Source organism: Polypterus senegalus, chromosome 17, assembly GCF_016835505.1.
Source record: "Polypterus senegalus isolate Bchr_013 chromosome 17, ASM1683550v1, whole genome shotgun sequence".
Classification (NCBI taxonomy): Eukaryota; Metazoa; Chordata; class Cladistia; order Polypteriformes; family Polypteridae; genus Polypterus; species Polypterus senegalus.
The window spans coordinates 93,218,163-93,232,904 of record NC_053170.1 but is presented as its reverse complement, the minus strand read 5'-3'; positions in this window follow the sequence as shown (position 1 = coordinate 93,232,904).

Below are 14,742 nucleotides of genomic sequence, written 5' to 3'. Positions count from 1 at the left end.
CAATACACAGAACAGAACAATTCCTTAAGACAGCATAATAAAAATTTTAGAATTACGGTTTAACAGTAGATGATATGACATAATTAGGTTTGGATATTTTTAGAGTCCTGGAGACCTCATCCATCTAGCTGCCTCCCCATTTGGCCATGCCACGGCTGAAACGTTGCTCCGATGAAAGGACCCCTCTTTCCCATGATTCCTGTGATCCTCCATCAGGGATGACTTTACCATAGGCAGGCAAACAACTTGGCAGGTGGGCCGTGGCACCAATGGCCACATTTGGGTACCGAGAAAAGAAACAGAATAGGTGAGGGTTAGTATTCAAATATAATTATCATGTTACTTATGTTATAGTGCTAATGACTAACAACAGAGATGCAGTATGTACAGTTAATCAGCAGCTCTAGTCAGGATATGCTAAACTGAAGTAGTGAGTCTTCAGCCGGGATTTAAAGGCTGAGACCGAGGGGCATCTCTTATGGAAGCAGGAAGACCATTCCACAGTTTAGGGGCCCTGTAACTAAAAGCTCGACCTCCCACTGTTATTTTATTAATCCTTGGAATCCTAAGCAGACCGGCATCTTGAGATCTTAATGTGCGCTCAGGTTTGTAAGTCATGATAAGTTCAGACAAGTAAGCGGACCTTGGCCATTTAATGCTTTATATGTTAAAAGGAGGATTTTGAAATCTGCCCTAAATTTAACTGGGAGCCAGTGTAAAGATTTAAGAACTGGGGTTATGTGTTCATATTTTCTTGTTCTTGTAATAATTCTTGCAGCGTCATTGGATTAACTGGAGGCTGTATAGAGAACAGTTTGAACAGCCAGTGAACACCGCATTGCAGTAGTCAATCCTACTAGAGATAAATGCATGAATTAATTTCTCACAATCCTGTTTATTTAGAAAGCGCCTTAATTTCCTAATATTTTTAAGATGGAAAAAACAGGTTTTGGACGACTTTGTAATATGCGCTTTAAATGACATGCTAGAGTCAAAGATAACTCCTAGATTGCGGGCTGATTCAGTAAAATTAATTGGGATTCCAACTGAGTTAAATGACGACAAAATATTGCTGTGATCAGCGTCATTCCCTCCAACAATTAACATCTCTGTTTTATCTGTATTTAAAGACAAGTAGTTCTCATTCATCCATTCCTTTAATTCACTAACACAACTAATTAAAGACAACATCGGAGAAACTTCATTTGATTTAAATGAAAGGTATAACTGGGTGTCATCTGCATACGAGTGAAAATTAACATTATGTTTCCTAATGAGAGATCCCAGTGGAAGCATGTAAAGTGAAAACAGTAAAGGTCCCAGTACTGAGCCCTGCGGACACCATATTGAACTTCTGTGTATAATGATGGAGTACTGTCAGCACATTTCTGTACATACTGGAATCGATTTGATAAATAAGAACTGAACCAAGCGAGCACGGGCCTGTAAGCCCAACATCGTTTTCTAGCCTGTGCAGTAAAATAGAATGGTCAATGGTGTCAAATGCTGCACTTAAGTCCAACAACATAATTACAGTGGAATTTCCTTCATCAGAGGATATCAGAATGTCATTTACAACCCGTGTTAGTGCCGTTTCTGTACTATGACCAGTGCGAAAGCCAGACTGGAATTTCTCAAATAAATTGTAATGCGTAAGGTGTGACTGAAGCTGACTGGCGACTACTTTCTCTAGTATTTTAGAGAGAAATGGTAAATTTGAAATAGGCCTATAGTTATTTAGTATGTGTGGGTCTAGGTCTGACTTTTTAAGTAAAGGTTTAATGACTGACACTTTTAGTGCATCAGGTACTGTGCCATGCAATAATGAACTATTGATAATGGTTAGAATAGGCTGCAAGAACATCCATTGCACTTTTACTAGTTTTGTTGGCACTGGATCTAGGGAACAAGTAGTGGGCTTCATTTTAAATTAAAGTTAAGACTTCCTGGTGAGTTACAGGATTAAAATTATTAAAGTGCTGAATGCAATGTGAGGCAGGGTCTGCTAAGCTAGTATTTGGTTTGTACTGTGATGCTGAGATCTGGGATCTTATATTTTTAATTTTCTCATTGAAGAAGTTCATAAAGTCTGTACTGCTAATATCTGTTGGTATTTTGCACTGTTGATCTGAATTCCCATTTGTTAATTTAGCCACTGCTCTAAAAAGTACCCTAGGATTTTTATTATTGCTATCTATTAATGTAGAATAGTATTCTGAGCGAGCTTTAAAGAGAGCTTTTTTATATTTATTAACACTCTCTGTCCATGCAATTTGAAAGACATGTAGCTTTGTTGTTCTCCATCTGCGCTCCAGTTTTCGACACTCTAATTTAAGAGCTCGAGTATTTTCATTAAACCAGGGAGAGTTTCTATGTGCTTTGATCACTTTTGTTTTTAGGGGAGCCACTGTGTCCAGAGCATCTCTCAAGGTCACATTATAATGTGATATTAGCTGAAACCAAACAAACAATAAATAAATAAAAGACACAATAATAAATAACTTAAAAACATCAGAAAATCTAAAATTTAAAACCAAACAAAACCACTATAATCAGGAAGAAGAAGAAAAGGCCATTTTAAACAAAGTTTACATTTGAAAGCTGAATATGATTTGATATTTCGGAGATCCGCAGGTAATGAGTTCCAGTGCTTGGGAGCAGAACGGCTGAAAGCTCCGCTCCACATGGTGGTCAGACGGGCGGAGGAAGAGGATCTAAGGTTACAGGAGGGAATGGCAACATGAAGAAGGTCAGACAGATATGGAGGGGCGAGGTTATGAATGGCCTTAAATGTTAACAGCGGAATTTTAAAATCAATTTGAAACTTAAATCGGGAGCCAATGAAGCTGCTGCAAGACCGGAGTGATATGGTGAATAGACGGGGTTCAAGTAATGGCGTGAGCAGCAGAATTCTGTGCCAGCTGAAGCTTATGGAGAGATTTATTAGAGAGACCAAAGAGGAGTCCAGAGATGAGAAGTAACAAGACTGTGAACAGGAATGGCAGTGGTATGGGGAGTGAGGGACGGCCGGATGCCATTAATATTACGTAGGTGGAAGTAAGCAGACCGGGTGATGTTATTAATGTGAGATTAGAAAGATCGAGTACTGTCGAGGATGACACCCAGACTCTTGACCTGAGGTGATGGGGAAAGGATGGCTGTGCTGGGATGTGCTCGCTGTTGGTGGTCCGTCTCAGGACTCTTGCAGTTGAGTTTTGAATCGGCTGGAGCTGTGATAGAAGATGCCAAGTGGCCCCTGCCAGTAGGGACTTACAATAATCAATGTGGGATGAGATAAAAGCAGGGACGGGATTCTCAGCATTAGAAAAGGAGCAAACATAAGAAATGTGACACAGGTGGACCCTTCCTAATGTGGCTAACATGGACTCAAAGTGACACCAAGAAGGTCTGATGAGATCATCACCAAGAAAGGCTGAAGAGGAGATTCTTAAGTTACACTTGAGTGCCACTTTGCAGGAGTTCAGTTAGGTTGCAATTTAATTTGAAAGAGTTTTGCTCTGTTCCGGTTTTCATTTTAATTTAATTTCACCGAGCTGAGAAGGCTGTGATGAGGTGGCACTTTTAACACCAAACTTGATCTAAGCATCATGTGCATAAAATGATAAGCCAGTCCAAAGCTATGCTGAACGTGCTGATGGGGAAGCAGAGAGATGCAGAAGAGCAGAGGACGTCATTTCATTAACAAAGGGAAGTCAGATGGAGGAACTCCTGTGCGGGTTGCCCTGGATGAGACATAAGCTGCATGGCCACAACGCCATATGCAATAACTTTTACACAAACTGGGACAGCAGCTCCTCAAGAGGAAGGCAACAATGCTTAGCACAATAAGGACAAACAAGCCAGAGCTCCCATCGCAGCTGCTGGCCACACAGAATAGGCCGGTGAAGACCCTCATGTTTGTCTAAATAAATGGTGAAGATAGGAGAGTCCATGGCCAGAAATGATAATGGACTAAAAAGCTACAAAAAGATGAGGGGAGAACGCTGGATGCTTGCCACAGGCAATTTTTTCAACATATTGAACAGCCATCCATTCTCCAACCTGCCATGTCCTAACTACAGGGTGGGGTCTGCTGGAGCCAATCCCACCCAACAAAGGGCGCCAGCCCACCACAGGGCGAGATATACAACATCGAGTACATAAATACTGTTCTTCATTGTGTTTGTTTTTGAAGATGCGCTTACTGTACGTCTCTCTCACTGACTTGGCGTGCCTGTAAGAGATGTTCAGTATTTTACGTACATGGAATGGTTGTATAAACGCAATGTATAAAACTGTAATCTTTATTTATGCTGTTGTTGTTATTAACACAGTTCAAGTTGGGCCTTCAACGGTATTTAAAAAAAAAAAAAGCAAAACTAAGACTTCCCTGAAAAAAATACACTTTTAAAGTTTCAGAATGGATAGATTAAGTACAGTCTACATCTGGAGATATCTCTATATATAATCTTCATTTGGATCTTGATCTTTGTTTGTCCGCGAATGAATTAGAAGAAGCACTAGATGGCAGCAGAGAGACAGCTAAAACATAGGCATTGCATTAAGAATCTCCTCCAGGCTTATACTACTGAAGACTGTAGTACTCCAGTCACACCTCAAAACACAGACATTCAAACTAAACAAATTGTTGGGCTTTAAATTAACTAATCTTTATATATAATCTTCATTTAGATCTTGATCTTTGTTTGTCCGCGAATTCCACGCATGCGTAGACCACCTTCCAGTTTAGTACGTTGTTGTTACTCACGGATGTCAACAATGCGCCGGAATAACGAAAGGGGTGGTGGGCAGTGTTACGCTGGTTAGCTCCTGAGGCCTGGTTAGAGAATGAGATTGCCGAAGATAAAAGGTACGTGCCTACGTAACATATGAATGAAAGACAGACAGTGGGTAAAATGAATGACAATGTAACAGCACGGTCTGGAAATGATTATAGTTACGTTGTAGCCGGCGAGTGCTGCGTGTCTCACAGTTGTACTGTGGCTTGCTCACATGTCAGTGAAGTGATCCCTTTTTATGCTTTAAAGAGCCTCGATACCTATGTGTCCCCCTTTTATAACCATTGCTCCGTGTATATTGCCTTACTCTTTGGATTGCCACAAAGCAACCTGCGAGATTGGAGAAAGGTTGAGAAGACATCGTGAGAGGAAACGACAGCGTTGTGAAAACGAGACGGACTGTGAACGGACAGAAGCAGAAATGCTCCTACACCAGCACATAATTACGATTCGGACAGTGATTCCGAGTAGGCCGTCCCTATCCAATCAATGTCCAAGGGTTTTCTTTTGTAATTTTGTTTCCCTTATAAAAAATCATAATGCTGTGTGACGAAGGGCCCAGATCACAACTGCCAGTGGCGTTTAAACAGGGAGCCCTTCACAGACAACTTTAACACGCGCAACGTAGTTGGGCGCACATGGCTAGTCAAAAATAAATCTAAAACAAGAGTTTATGTGTGCGGTGATCTTACTGCTTCCAAAGCATAGCTAACGTCTGGCAGGCTACATCCTTACTGGTGTCTCCAGCCATAACGTCTTTGCCAGTTCAAAGTAGTGCAATAAAAGACACAGAGAGAAGATGGGAACCCAAGAGACGAACAGGGACCACCCATCCATCCATCGTCTACACCTGCTTTATCCTGGCCAGCCAGAGGCGCCCATGCCGATCGCAGCAATAGGGAACTGAACCATCACGGGATGGGATGAGGGACCTAAAAAGATTTTTTATTTTTTAATCTGTGAAAGTACCCCATTAGGATGTGGGACCCCCTTTACAGCACATGATACACTCACTGTCGTCATTAAACAGAAAAGAAATCGCCCATCAAGATCTCACAAAAAAATAATAAATCAACAATAACACGTCGCAAGGAGTGACAACGTTTTTGTCGGAACCCTGAACGGGCCTGTTAAAAGAAGATGGTCCTGGGGGGGGGTCCGCGTGAAGTGACACCCCCTGACGGCCGGCCAGGCCAGACAGCATTAAATGCTAACAATTACACAAATGTAATAATAATACATTGTATTTACACTCACCTAAAGGATTATTAGGACCACCATACTAATACGGTGTTTGACCCCCTTTCGCCTTCAGAACTGCCTTAATTCTACGTGGCATTGATTCAACAAGGTGCTGCTGAAAGCATTCTTTAGAAATGTTGGCCCATATTGATAGGAGAGCATCTTGCAGTTGATGGACATTTGTGGGATGCACATCCAGGGCACGAAGCTCCCGTTCCACCACATCCCAAAGATGCTCTATTGGGTTGAGATCTGGTGACTGTGGGGCCATTTTAGTACAGTGAACTCATTGTCATGTTCAAGAAACCAATTTGAAATGATTCGAGCTTTGTGACATGGTGCATTATCCTGCTGGAAGTAGCCATCAGAGGATGGGTACATGGTGGTCATGAAGGGATGGACATGGTCAGAAAGAATGCTCAGGTAGCCTGTGGCATTTAAACGATGCCCAATTGGCACTAAGGGGCCTAAAGTGTGCCAAGAAAACATCCCCCACACCATTACACCACCACCACCAGCCTGCACAGTGGTAACAAGGCATGATGGATCCATGTTCTCATTCTGTTTACGCCAAATTCTGACTCTACCATTTGAATGTCTCAACAGAAATCGAGACTCATCAGACCAGGCAACATTTTTCCAGTCTTCAACTGTCCAATTGTGGTGAGCTCGTGCACATTGTAGCCTCTTTTTCCTATTTGTAGTGGAGATGAGTGGTACCCGGTGGGGTCTTCTGCTGTTGTTGCCCATCCGCCTCAAGGTGGTGCGTGTTGTGGCTTCACAAATGCTTTGCTGCATACCTCGGTTGTAACGAGTGGTTATTTCAGTCAAAGTTGCTCTTCTATCAGCTTGAATCAGTCGGCCCATTCTCCTCTCACCTCTAGCATCAACAAGGCATTTTAAGCCCACAGGACTGCCGCATACTGGATGTTTTTCCCTTTTCACACCATTCTTTGTAAACCCCAGAAATGGTTGTGCGTGAAAATCCCAGTAACTGAGCAGATTGTGAAATACTCAGACCGGCCCGTCTGGCACCAACAACCATGCCACGCTCAAAATTGCTTTCCCATTCTGACATTCAGTTTGGAGTTCAGGAGATTGTCTTGACCAGGACCACACCCCTAAATGCATTGAAGCAACTGCCATGTGATTGGTTGATTAGATAATTGCATCAATGAGAAACTGAACAGGTGTTCCTAATAATCCTTTAGGTGAGTGTATATAGTGCCTTTCCCGTGCACAGAGTGCTTTACAAAATAGACAGCAGGAAATATATAAAATGGGATACAAAACAACATCCACATAAAACACTAAATAAACACACATATAAGAAACACAAAGATGAACAATGGATTAAAAACAAAAGCGCCGGCTGTGCTGTTCTTCCATCAGCTCGTTCTTATTGACTTCATCATGAACGTCGGCCGGCGAGCTTATGAACTCGACACACAATTGGCTCCTCGGCTGCAGCACAGGCAGTTGAATTCACTCGCTGGGGGTCCCACAAAATTAGTGGGGGGGGTTTGCGCTCATACAACCATAGGGATGGACGGAATGTGAAAGTGGGATTCTGTAAGCACAACACCACAACGGGCGTATTATCCGTTATTATTTGACTGACCAGTTTAAAAAGCAAAACGCTAGGATTGTTTACCTCGGTCTGCCGTTGCTATTCGGTTTACATGAACTGATAATAACGAGCGGATTTCGTGCCCGCGTCGCCTGCTGAGCGCCCTTTGTGTCCTCCGGTGTCGCACAACACTTGGGAGTCGTTGAGGTTACTTGAGAGTTGGCGTGTAGCGCAGGACGATAAGCGCTCCTTCCGACACGAAAGTCCCGGGTTCAAGCGCCCGTACCGGCCATGGAGGATTTACTTCAAATTATTTCTTAACTGCCAGTTCACATGCAGTGCACTCCAACTTCCGATGATATTTAAGACTTCGCAGCAGGGAATTAGCTCCCCCCGATAAACGGGCTAATTCAAGAAAGCGCTACAATATCGGCCTGTCTCTGTAGTAGAGGACCCCTTTATTTAAGGGGTCCGCTGACCTGTCTGAGGTATAAAGCACGAGTGACCGGCAGCGTGGGAGTCTGTTGCCGTATTGCTCAACCGGGTAGACCACTGATGGAACCCACCCGAGCACGAGGTGTGCGAGTACGAACCCCAACCCGCATAACGGGATATTAATATAGCCGATAGTCTCTTTATTAGAAGGGGTTGCAAATGAAATTGTTTATAGTGTATGCCGCTAAAGGCAGTGCGACATCGTGAAAAGACACGTAAACTGTCCATTTATTTGCAGCGCCCTCCATTCTGCCAATGATATAAGAGATTTCGGGTTACTTCCAGACGGAGGATTAGCTCACCGAGGTAAACGAGCTGAAACTCTGAGGTGCAGGGTTCGAGCTCCGTCCTCTCCCGCCGCCATAAGGGGCCAAGTCACTTATTTAAGGGGTCCGCAGACCTGTTGCTAACATTAAATACGTCTGGTCATCGTAGCAGCCACTCAGACTCGGTAGCTCAGCCCGTTAGGCCGCTGACGCAAGGTGGACGGGTGCGGGTTCGAGTCTGCCCCCAAACCATAGCCTCTTTATTTGCTGTGGCCACCGACGAGTTCACGGTATAAATGATTTCTATATCACTCTTCGAGCGATGACTCCGTGGTGGCGTAACAAGAAAACCGGCGACTCCATCAGCCAAGACCGAGTTGGCCCCGAGATCGAGACGACCAACCGCCGTGCAGAAGCTGCATAACCCGAAGCACCATCGGAGGGGTCAGCTGCCCAAAGTGTTTATTTATTTGCAGCGCCCTCCATTGTGTTAATGATATAAGAGATTTCTGAATACTTCTCGACGGAGGATTAGCTCACCGAGCCAGACGTGCCGATTCAGCTCTCCCGCTAGAAAGGGGAGGTGCAGGGTTCGAGCCCCGTCCTCTTCCACCGACAAAAGGGGCCAAACCATTTATTTAAGGGGTCCGCAGGCCTGTTGCTAACATTAAATGCGTCTGGTCGGCGTGCTAACCTGTCAGACTCGGTAGCTCAACCCGTTAGACCCCTCACATCAAGCTGGAAAAGTGCGGGTTCGAGTCTACCCCCAAACCATAGCAGCATCTAAAATAAAAAGGCAGCCTCTTTATTTGCTGTGGCCACCGAACAATTAACGGTATAAATGATTTCTATACCTTTTTTCTAAAGGGGACCCCGTGGTGGCATAGGAAATAAGCAAACGCCCCCATGAGCCAAGACCGAGTCGGCCCCGCGATCGAGACCGACGGGGAGCCCCGAGTCGAGATCCAGAAAGACTCTCTCTTTTATTTCACGTGTGGATAGAGAGAGGAGTTGTTAAAAGTGCTGAAACTCCGAAACGAAAAGGGCTCGAAGAGTAGCTCTTGGGGATAAACATCTTCAGGCCCACCAACCAAGATAAAACAGGCACTGGGCTCGAATCCCCCCTCCTACCATCATCAGAAGAAAATATGACCTGAAAAACAGAAACCAAAAGTTACTTTTAATAGTTAGTCATAATAAGAAAACTGAGCATTATGCATTTGTAAAGTGAGGTAAATAAAAACTATAAAAATTATAATAATACATTTTAATTATATATCACCTTTCCTATGTTCAATGAGCGTTTACAGGAATTTAGAAAAAGCAACAGTTAATACACAATATTAGATACAAAATAACATCCACGTAAAACACTAAATAAAAGATAAATACTGGAAAACAAGCTATTAGCTAAACAAACGCGCTCGATGGACCGAGTGTTCTCTCGTTTGTCAAATTTCTTGTTCTTCTCTTCAAAATGATTTATGATGATTAATTAACAAAACAGAACATCCAGCTCAATACTTCTCAATCAGCTCCTCCTTGTTTACTTACTCATTATAATAATATGTTTTTGCAAAACGAATATCAACAGCAGCCCGATTCAAACATTTGTTCAAATCCTAGCGTTTCGCTCTTTTTCGCCTTTTTATTCCCTTTTATTGGCGCAGTCAGCGTTTTACTGACAGCCAAAAGAGGCGGAGCACAAACGCCGTTAGTCCAGTATCCAATAGAATTTAGAAGCAGAAGGAAAGACCCGCCTGTTACTCGAATCTCCAATAGGCTTCGCAGATGGACGTACAGAAACGCCCTTTTCTGCGCCAACATCCAATTAAACTTTGACATAGAAACGCCCCCTGCTGAACTAACACTTAGAGGGGACAACTAAAGCCGAAGTCATACACAAGCTTAGCACATCGGTGTACTGTAATGTTAGGTTTTCCCGCTAGTGTCTTGTGTCACATGTCGGTAGAAAACGTACGGCACAAAATCTGTACACAAAAAGCTGATGCAAAAATCATTTAAATCACATTTAATACGCTCTGGTACAGGACAACACAGGCACTAGAGCATGAAGGGGGTTATAAAATTGTTATGTTTGTCAATAGCGGTTGATCATGAACGTGCGGCATTATAAATATTGTTTCCCATCCATGATACATTCAAATAAAACATATTAACATTCTAAACAGTCCCGTTATTTAAAGCTCCTAACGCGGCGAAGCAACTTGAACAGAAACAAGTCCAGGGAATCTCGAAGGAGGCAGAGCTCATGGGGTCTTGACTCGAACACACAGTGTGATCCGAGTGCACTCCGCATGTTCTCCCGTAACTTGGTGGTGTGCCTCACAAAGACGAGCGGTGTGCTCAATTGAGGAGTCCCAGTACGTGGTGACTGGTCTCCCCTTCGGTGTGGGGGCCCTCAAAACGGGGGATGTCGCATGTCGACTGGATTACTACCTTGTAACAATACACGAACTACAGTTTTCCAGTCAGTAAGTTGACCTCGGCCTCTGCCCTCGTATGCCAAATTGGCAACTGTGGGTAGAAACCCACCTTAAGTGTCTCGTTCAGCAGAGCAGGGTTAGTGGAACCTGGAACGATCACTTCAAAAACACAACTCGAGATCTAACAGCTCGGACCTGTCCACTGACAAATACCGGTCTTCTGGACAGCGTCATCACGATTATAACTCAGAATTTAAGACTTCGGCTTCGTTACCAAAAAGAAGACTTCCTTATTAACACAAAGGGGGAGAGAAATACCTCCCCTTCAAAACTAAACGGCATGCCTGTCATGCACATCACACACGTCCATGTGACTGAAACAATGCGTGCCAGCCAGAAGACTCGACATTTGTCCACTTGTCCCAGTTTTACATTATTATGCTCAGTTGCAGCTCTGCGTGGGCTGTCACCTGTCACCTGATCTTCCGTGCTGACGGCTCATTCGGATGAGCGCCTTCTATTAGCTTCAACAACCACAGTAGCACAGGAGATGATGCAGAATTCCATCTGACTCAGTTAATGTAATACTACAAAATAATACAAATAATAATAACAACAATTACCTGTTTCGCGTTGCTGACGTGACCCGAATTCTTCTTGCTTCTGGCTTTTGTTTAAAAATTAGGAAAGTAAGCAGGTCCCGACCGTCTCTCCACAACTAAACTTTAATAATTTTGCAAAACTTCTAAAGTTCATAGCAAAAACATTAAAGAGCGTTTCGTCTGACCGGTCAGCGTGAAAGGCTGAAGGCGGCGCCCCCCGCACAGGTGAGCCCGTTTTCCACTAATTTTTCACGTAGTCGACTGCACCCACCCAACTTGCGAATAGGGGGCGGGACTACAGAGCCCAGTACTAGAACCCGATAGGCTGCTAAGACTATCCAATAGGATTTAGAGGAGGTGGAGAAAGCTGCCAGTCATCTGCCGCTGGTGCGGACAACGGGATTCGCATATGGGAAGCCTTTTCAGAATTGAATCGTTTTTCTTGATATAAAAATTTCTGATATTGTAAGTCTTTGGAATTTGATAATGACAAGATATCGGAGTTTTAAAAATTGATATTAAGTTTCCTAATTGGGCGGAGGCACGGTGGCGCAGTGGTAGCGCTGCTGCCTCGCAGTTAGGTGACCCGGGTTCGCTTCCCGCGTCCTCCCTGCGTGGAGTTTGCATGTTCTCCCCGTGTCTGCGTGGGTTTCCGACCAAAGACATGCCGGTTAGGTGGATTGTCGATTCTAAATTGGCCTTGGTGTGTTTGTGTGTCCTGCTTGTTCCCTGTGTTGGCTGGGATTGGCTCCAGCAGACCCCCGTGACCCTGTGTTCGGATTCAGCAGGTTAGAAGAATATGATTTTCGTGTCGATGTTTTTGCACTTTTAAGGGGTGCCAAAACTATTCAGCTGTGGTGGGCTGGCACCCTGTCTGGGGTTTGTGTCCTGCCTTGCGCCCTGTGTTGGCTGGGATTGGCTCCAGCAGACCCCTGTGACCCTGTAGTTAGAATATAGCGGGTTGGATGATGGATGGATGGATGAAAACTATTCAGTCTTCCTTTTTTGCTCGTTGTTTGGTTCAGCATATTCTGTGTTATTCTGACAGAACTTTTTCTTGTCAAAAGACTTGTTCATAATGGCATGTCGAGTTACATGAAATGTAATTGTTTGGGAAATCATAACAAAAGCCTCTTTAAGTAAAAACAATAATTTAACAATTGGACACAACAGTTATTTGTATTTATTTGATTTCATATTTTTGTGACTTTGGCACATACTGTAATTGTCTTCTAGGAATCAATCCAGAAAAAAGTTCCAAAGCCTGCCATGGGAAGCTTGTCACCCAGCTATCTGGAAGAGCGGTCCAACAACGTCTGCAGTCCTTGATGCATGTGTGGGCTGATTTCGAGCGGAGTGCAGTCTAAGAATGGGAAGCTTTGTTTCAGTACAGCAAAAACAGCAAAAGCAAAAACCACTCTTATTGTCAACTCTCCAAGTTAAAATTAACACATTTCACTTAATATGGTGCTGTCCAGGTGGAAAATAAAGTTGACAAACTTGTCTCTATGTAGCGCATTCTTTCCCCTTCATGCTTGCTAACGGGTGTCTTTTTTTTGCATTCATACGGTTTTCCAATTTTCTACAAAAGACAGCGAAAAGATATAACTTCTGCTGAGCCTGATTTGTTGAAAACAGTGATGTGTACACATGCACACACATTTCCAAAGCGCTTATCCCCATTTTCAGGGTCACAGTAATTTAGTAATCTCTGGCATCATAGGGTGCTGGGCAGTGGACCCCCTGGAAAAGGTGCCAAGTTCATCACAGGACACACACAAACAGAGAGACACTCGGTGACACATGCACTCAGTTTCACCTCTGCATGTCACCTAACATCCATGTCTTTGGAGTATGGAAGGAACAAGGAGAACATGGAAACTCCACGCAGACCACATTTCACCCGTCAGCTCTGGCACTGAGGAGTGCGAGTGCTAAGCAATACTGATCGACAACGCTGCCGACCCAATAGGGACTTGCTGAACTAAAAACACGAGTAGTGATAATTATTCTGCTTCCATTACTTTCACACATAGACAGTCCTATAAAAGGAGTTGCCTATACTGTATAGCTTTATATGATTTGTCGCTAAATCGGCATTCTGGGATACTAAATTAGCATTTCATAGAATGTTTCAAAACTGCAATAACTTTAAAAGTACAAAGGGGAAAAGGTGGCTCACCATCTGCACAATAGGACCTCAGTGCACGGCAAAGAGGACCAAAGCAACGTGCAGGCACAAACCAGTGGAGTCCCAGAGCAGTCTAACACATGTCAGGTTTCTCAGTGTGTTCCTTGTGAATGTTGTCAAAACCTTGTTATCTGTTATCTGCCCCTTCGGTCCCAGCCTGTAAATCCCGGCTGAAGACTCACCACTTCAGTTTAGCACACCCTGACTAGAGCTGCGGATTAACTGTACAGACTGCATCTCTGTTGTTGGTCATCAGCACTAAAACATAAGTAACATGACAGTTAGAATTTGTTACTCACCCTCACCTGTTCTGTTTCTGTTCTCGGTACTCAAATGTGGCACTTGGTGGCACGGCCCACCTGCCAAGTTGTTTGCCTGCCTATGGCAAAGTCATCCCTGATGGAGGATCGCAGGAATCATGGGAAAGGGGGGTCCTTTCATCGGATTGGCTGGCCCAGCACTGTTTTTAGCCGTGGAATGGCCAAATGGGGGAGGCATCTTGATGGATGAGGTCTCCAGGACTCTAAAAATATCCAAATCTTATTATGTGATATCATCTACTGTTAAATTCTGCTCCGTACTTCTACAATTTGTATTATTATACTGTATTAAGGATTTGTTCTGTGTATTGTATTGACCCCCTTCTTTTGACACCCACTGCACGCCCAACCTACCTGGAAAGGGGTCTCTCTTTGAACTGCCTTTCCCGAGGTTTCTTCCATTTTTCCCTACAAGGGATTTTTTTTCTTGTCTTCTTAGAGTGTCAAGGCTGGGGGGCTGTCAAGAGGCAGGGCTGTTAAAGCCCATTGCGGCACTTCCTTGTGTGATTTTGGACTATATAGAAAAATAAACTGTATTGTATCGTGTTGTATTGCAGGTCTACTGAGTCACCTCTAAAGAAAGAAGCTCTTTCTGCGTTCTGTGACATGACAGTGTCCTTGATGTTGAGGAAAACCTTATGCGTTATATTTACGCGGACACTGTATTCATATGTTCCCATAGTTTTATTCCTGTTCCAGCGATTTAAATCACTGCAAATGCGTGTTGTCTTTGCACACTTGCCAGCACATTGTCGGGTCGGGGGCTGAAAAGCAAAGGCAGACGCCGCGGAAGATGTTTGACTCCAAAGC